A 6,000-nucleotide genomic window follows, 5' to 3' on the forward strand; every position below is an offset into this window, starting at 1 on the left:
ATATGAGATTTCTCAGTATAACGATAGAAGTACGATCTATACAATATAACGGCTGCTCTGAGACTGCTCAGTATAAAGTCAGAAGTATGAACTATACACTATAATCTCTACTCTGAGATTGCTCAGTATAACGATAGAAGTACGAAATATACCGTATAAACTCTAAGTCTGAGGTTGCTCAGTGTAAATGTTGAAGTAAGAACTATACAATATAACTCTATTCTAAGATTCCTCAGTATAAAGTCAGAAGTACGATCTAGACAATATAACTCTATTCTAAGATTCCTCAGTATAAAGTCAGAAGTAAGAACTATACAATATAACTCTATTCTAAGATTCCTCAGTATAAAGTCAGAAGTAAGAACTATACAATATAACTCTATTCTAAGATTCCTCAGTATAAAGTCAGAAGTACGATCTAGACAATATAACATTTATTTGCTAATGAAATATTCTTTATGGTTAGTTTATACTGAAAAACTGGGAAATTATACCTTACAGATATTTTTTTGAAAATATAAACAAGATTGCATTTAAAAACCTTTGGCATATTCACATTGTTGTCATTAACAAAATAAAAAATACATCCCTAGACCAAATATTGTTTGTATTAAAATTCTTACCAACTAGTATTAAATTAAAAATTCTTCAGAGTAACTCGATAGTTTAGTTCAATTAGTAAACTTAAAGACGTATTTATTAAGTTACAACTGAAAAAAAACAAAACAAAACATCAGCAGACGAAGAACAAGTCATAAAATGAGCAGGTGTCCTAACATGAGAGCAGTGTTATAGAAATGTACATATGTACGTAAGGCAAAAAATAATTAGGTTGCAACTCAACAGTTACAAATAATAAATATACAGAGTGCTTCTTCAGTCTCACCGTATCTATTACGTTTATTAAAAATGTATTCTTAATGAGTGTTGGAAAAAGGCAGATGCTCATGCTCATAAAGAATCAATATGGAAGATAATCTATAAGCAGCATATTAAGTTTATAGTTAGAAGTATACATCTTAATGAATAAACGTACAGAATATTAAGGTGTAAATAAATGAAAATGCTGCTCTGTTGAAAAAATATATGTTTCTGCTGAAAAGATACGCGGGAAAAGAAAGTTTTTCTGATATTCTTTCTTTCCCTCTTCTTCCTTAGAGAAGTTATTATGGAATTTGAACTAAAAGGAAACTTTTAGGATCACTGCAAGAACAAAATTATGACATTAAACATTTCTATAATACATATTGCTTAGAAGACACACCATTTATAAGATGCTTTACCCTAAAATATATGTATTATGACAGACTTTGCATAATAAACTGTTATACATGCACATTTTAAAGGGTTATCTGTATATCTGGACATCGAAACTTAGGAAGTTGAAACTTAGTGAACAAGAATAATATTTGAATGAAAGTAGGAAATAACTTAAATTGTTATCATTCTAATCACCTATCAACTAGTCTGTCATACCTATTAATGCACTACTCACATTAATATATGTATTACCTTGTCACAGTAACAGCCCATTATATGTACAATATTTAAAACTCATATCCTGACTCAAAATTGTTTACTCTATCGAAACAGAATGATCTTCACGAATCAGCTTAGAACAGTAAACCTTAAATCGTATGTTAAAATTATAAACCAATATATTCTTCTGCAGGACAGCCTAAAGCACGTGGTAAAGGTGTTAGACTCGCCACATTTGTTTCGAGAAAACTTTTCACGAGTGTTTCCTTTCCGAAACGTTCCATGTGAGAACCAATACGCCGGCAGAGATACGAAAACGTATTGCGTCCGTCACCTGTTTCAGTTGTAATGTAAAAGAAAATGATAAAATAATACATATATTGTAGTTTTCTACTACAATCCACAATACCACACATCCCAACTATATTATTCGTTATGTGCAACCTATTGCTAGAAGGTAGTTCCTTCTAACTAATACCATTGTTGTCGAACAAACTGGAAAAATCATTCAGATGAGATCATGTGAAGTAGCAGTAAAGCTGGGTAATAAGTTACGAGAACAATGTCAACATAAGTACTCAATAACAGTTAGTATCCATTTACAGAAACTAGAAGTTTTGTACCTTATTAATCTGTAAACAGCATTAGTTAATAAACTAGCAAAGTAACATTGAATTTAACAGACGAAAATACATGTAAAAACGGAGTAAAGGAAAACTACAAACACGAAGATTAAACAACTTTTTAGTTTGTTTATACACATACATAAACTAAAACTATTAACAGGTACGTACATTGACTATACAAATAAAGATTGAGACGAAATATAAAAAGAAAGACAAAACAGGTGTACAAATACTCGCGACAAATATGAGCATTTCTTTTATCGATCACAAAACCTTCAATACGCTTCCGGATTTGTACAACAGAAAGAAATAGTTTGGTAAGGCAAGTAGACGAATTCTCTGGCCATTATAGATTTACACGATTTATAATTACTGTGCCACGAGTTTCTTTCATCATTTGGAAAAATCCAGGTTTTTGTTTACTCAAATATTGACACTATTTTGTATGTACAATTTTTTAACAACAAGTAAGAAAATAATAGAGTAAAAATTTAAAAGTCGTTTGAATAGAAAAGATTACGAGCACGATTGAAACCAATGTAACTATAGTTTGTCTCAGAGCAGTAGTTAGAATTTAAGCTATGTTTTAAATTAAAAAACTGTATACTCACTTTTGCTTCATTCTGTAGGAAAAAATAGAATATCCCCAGTTTAAAAACACTCCTCTTATAGGTAGGTAAGTAGGAATATAGCACAGCAAATTTAAAATTTTCCCCTCTTCTTTCATGCGTTTTTTGTCAGAGGGCGTCACTTTCGTTAGTTGATATTTCCTTAACAACAATTAAAATAATAATGCTGTAATAAAAATACCCAGGAATAATAAATATCATGTGGAATGCAGTGTCTTATGCAGGCAAGCATCTTGAATTTTCGATGTTAAAGTAACTACATGTGTTATGGAAGAAGTACATTATTACATTAAACTATAATTTAAATTAAAACAACGAAACACTGACAAAAAGAAATGAAAAACATATATTTTATATCGAATACTAACCGTTTACAATATATATATATATTTATCTGGCCAGGCAAAATCTAATAATTGTAACAACTGATAATTTTAGAAGGCGCAACCTACTGGCATGTGAAGTTAAAGATAATTTGAAAATGTATACAGACATTAGCTAAAGTTAGAACTGCAATTTTGTCCTATATGATGATGCGTTCGTTATTATTTTGTGTTACTAGTTAATCGATTTGAAGTTGTTAAATTGTCTATATGCATTATATGCTACTTGACATAAGTACCCTTTGCACTAATGTTCAGCTTAGTAAAGAAACAAAAACATCAGTTCGTAGTGTAGAACATGATATGAGAAACACTGATGGCTGCATTTTTTGGAAAAGTGTTTTATTTGAGCACATTCAGGACGTGCATACAAAGCAAAGTTTCACAGTGAATATGTTTATTTAATTTTGTCTTATTGCATTAAATATTAAAAAGAAACTAATGGCAGTGGAGTACAGTCTTAATTTGTTACTCCAGATGATGCTTACTTCTCGCTTAATATTTTCTTTAGATATAATATTAATATTAAAAAAAATTAATAAACCAGCAAAAAAAAAAAAGAGCAAAGGAAGGGATATTTAAATTTTGTGTTCTTCGCAGTTGTTAATTACACTTTCAACCATAGTGTAATCGCCACCTGACGGTGATATACCACAGCATATATATATGTGTGTGTAAATGTTTATATATTTTACATTTTATGATTATAATTTATCCAAAGAATAATTTTATCTTTAGAAAACTGCCAGAGAGAAACTAGCTTCAATAACACTATTTGTAATTTTGAACTTTAAACTTTTATCTTATTCTAACGTTTTTATATAATGTAGAAGAATTACATAGAAATATTATTACAGAAAAATTTTATTCCTCACGATTATGCTACAACCATATAGATTTAATTATACTTTCAACCATAGTGTTATCGCCACCAGACGGTGATATACCTCAGCATATATATATATATATGTGTGTGTGTAGTAAATGTATATATATATATATATATATATTTTACATTTTATTATTATAATTTATCCAAAGTTAATAAAGGACCACAATCTAAACAAATTATCCAGTTCTATTAGATAAAAAGGAAATTTTCGGTTAGTATTTAGTGCATTCTTTTTCGCAACAGGCTCGTTTCTTTGAGACGTTTTAAAACCTTCTTAGCTATCTCTAAATAATAGAAATGTTCATCTAGAAATTACATATTCGTCTTTCCTATAAATTGTTTATAAAAAATAATAAAAAAGAAGGGCAAACTGTATCAAAATGTGATAACTTACTTGATGGCCTGTTCTGTGTACCAACACCATTATTACCAGTAGTAGAACTTTAAAACGTTACTAAGACAAATTATATTAAACGTGGGGAATCTCCTTTGTTACCTAAATTGTTCAACATATTCAGACACATGGAAAAATGTTGTCTAGTTCGCGTGCATGAATTAACTCGACAATTATTTAGAAAATAAATTTTAAGCAGCCACCATCAAATGAAAGAATACAACTGTGTCCCGTCTCACTTGAAAAAAAAAAGAGGGAAGGACAAATTTTTAGAGTTCTTTCCAAAATTTTCAACTTTATGATTCAAATTTCAATGCCAAGTAAATTATTCAAAGTCCTAAGCGTATCCAAATAGATATATCGGTTTATTTTATTATTATTAATGATCATATATATATTTAGTTTTTAAAAAAATTATAAACTCACGAAATAGGTTTACAGAGCATCGAACTCACTTCACAATGATGGTTAATCCAAGAATGTGTTTGATCTATTGTAGAAGCAGCTACATATTCTGTAAAGTAAATGCATATACGCACAAATGTATCACAAGTACGTTATATGTGTGTGTGTGTGGAGGGGGGGGGGCTTCTCGAGTGTATTTAATCTTAAAAATATTCAAATTCACTAAGTTTTAATTATCGGATTTTTTTTTCATTTCCCGTTTTTTTCTGATTGGCTACATTCAGTTCACCTATAAGGTTCTCTAGTTTGTTTGTTTGTTATGAATTTCCCGCAAAGCTACACGAGGGCTATCTGCGCTAGCCGTCCCTAATTTAGGAGTGTAAGACTAGAGGGAAGGCAGCTAGTCATCACAATCCACCACCAACTCTTGGGCTACTCTTTTACCAACGAATAATGGGACTGACCGTCACATTATAACGCCCCCATGGCTGAAAGGTCGAGCATGTTTGGTGTAACGGGGATTCGAATCCGCGAACAACAGATTACGAGTCGAGCGCCCTAACCACCTGGCCATGCCGGCACCATAAGGTTCTCTAAGAAAATCGATACTGACAATTCTTGTATTCGTAAAATGCATAAATCTAGCTATTTCTAGCATACATTAAACTGATCATGAAAATTTTTGTGTAGTTAGTCTTAATAACTTAAGTATTTATCTTCAATATGTTTCCGTTTTACATATTCTATATTCGAGTAAAACAAACTGTACCGTGAAAACACTCCCTGTGAACGTGTGTGTTTTGTTATAGCAAAGTCACATCGGCCTATCTACCGTGTCCACCGAGGGTAATCAAACCCCTGATTTTAGCCTTGTAAATTCGAAGACTTACAGCTGTCCCATCAGTGTGAACGACAACAGCTGTAACTATTAGGTCGTCAATAAATTAATGTCGCGTTTTGAAACACTTTCATTAACCACCCCCTAAAAACGTACATGGTGTATAATAGTTAAAAGAACCGCCTAAACGTAACGTTAGTGTTGCCTATATAATGTGTACAGTTTAGTATACTCTAATCCCTAATAGTGGTGGCACACGACGATACACACATTCGGCATGTAATGCTGTTTCAATACAAAAAAAGGGAAACAACAATTCTATAAAATATCAAATAAGTTTATGGAAATGTTTTG

This window comes from Limulus polyphemus, unplaced genomic scaffold (assembly GCF_000517525.1).
Source record: "Limulus polyphemus unplaced genomic scaffold, Limulus_polyphemus-2.1.2 Scaffold1419, whole genome shotgun sequence".
NCBI classification, from domain to species: Eukaryota; Metazoa; Arthropoda; class Merostomata; order Xiphosura; family Limulidae; genus Limulus; species Limulus polyphemus.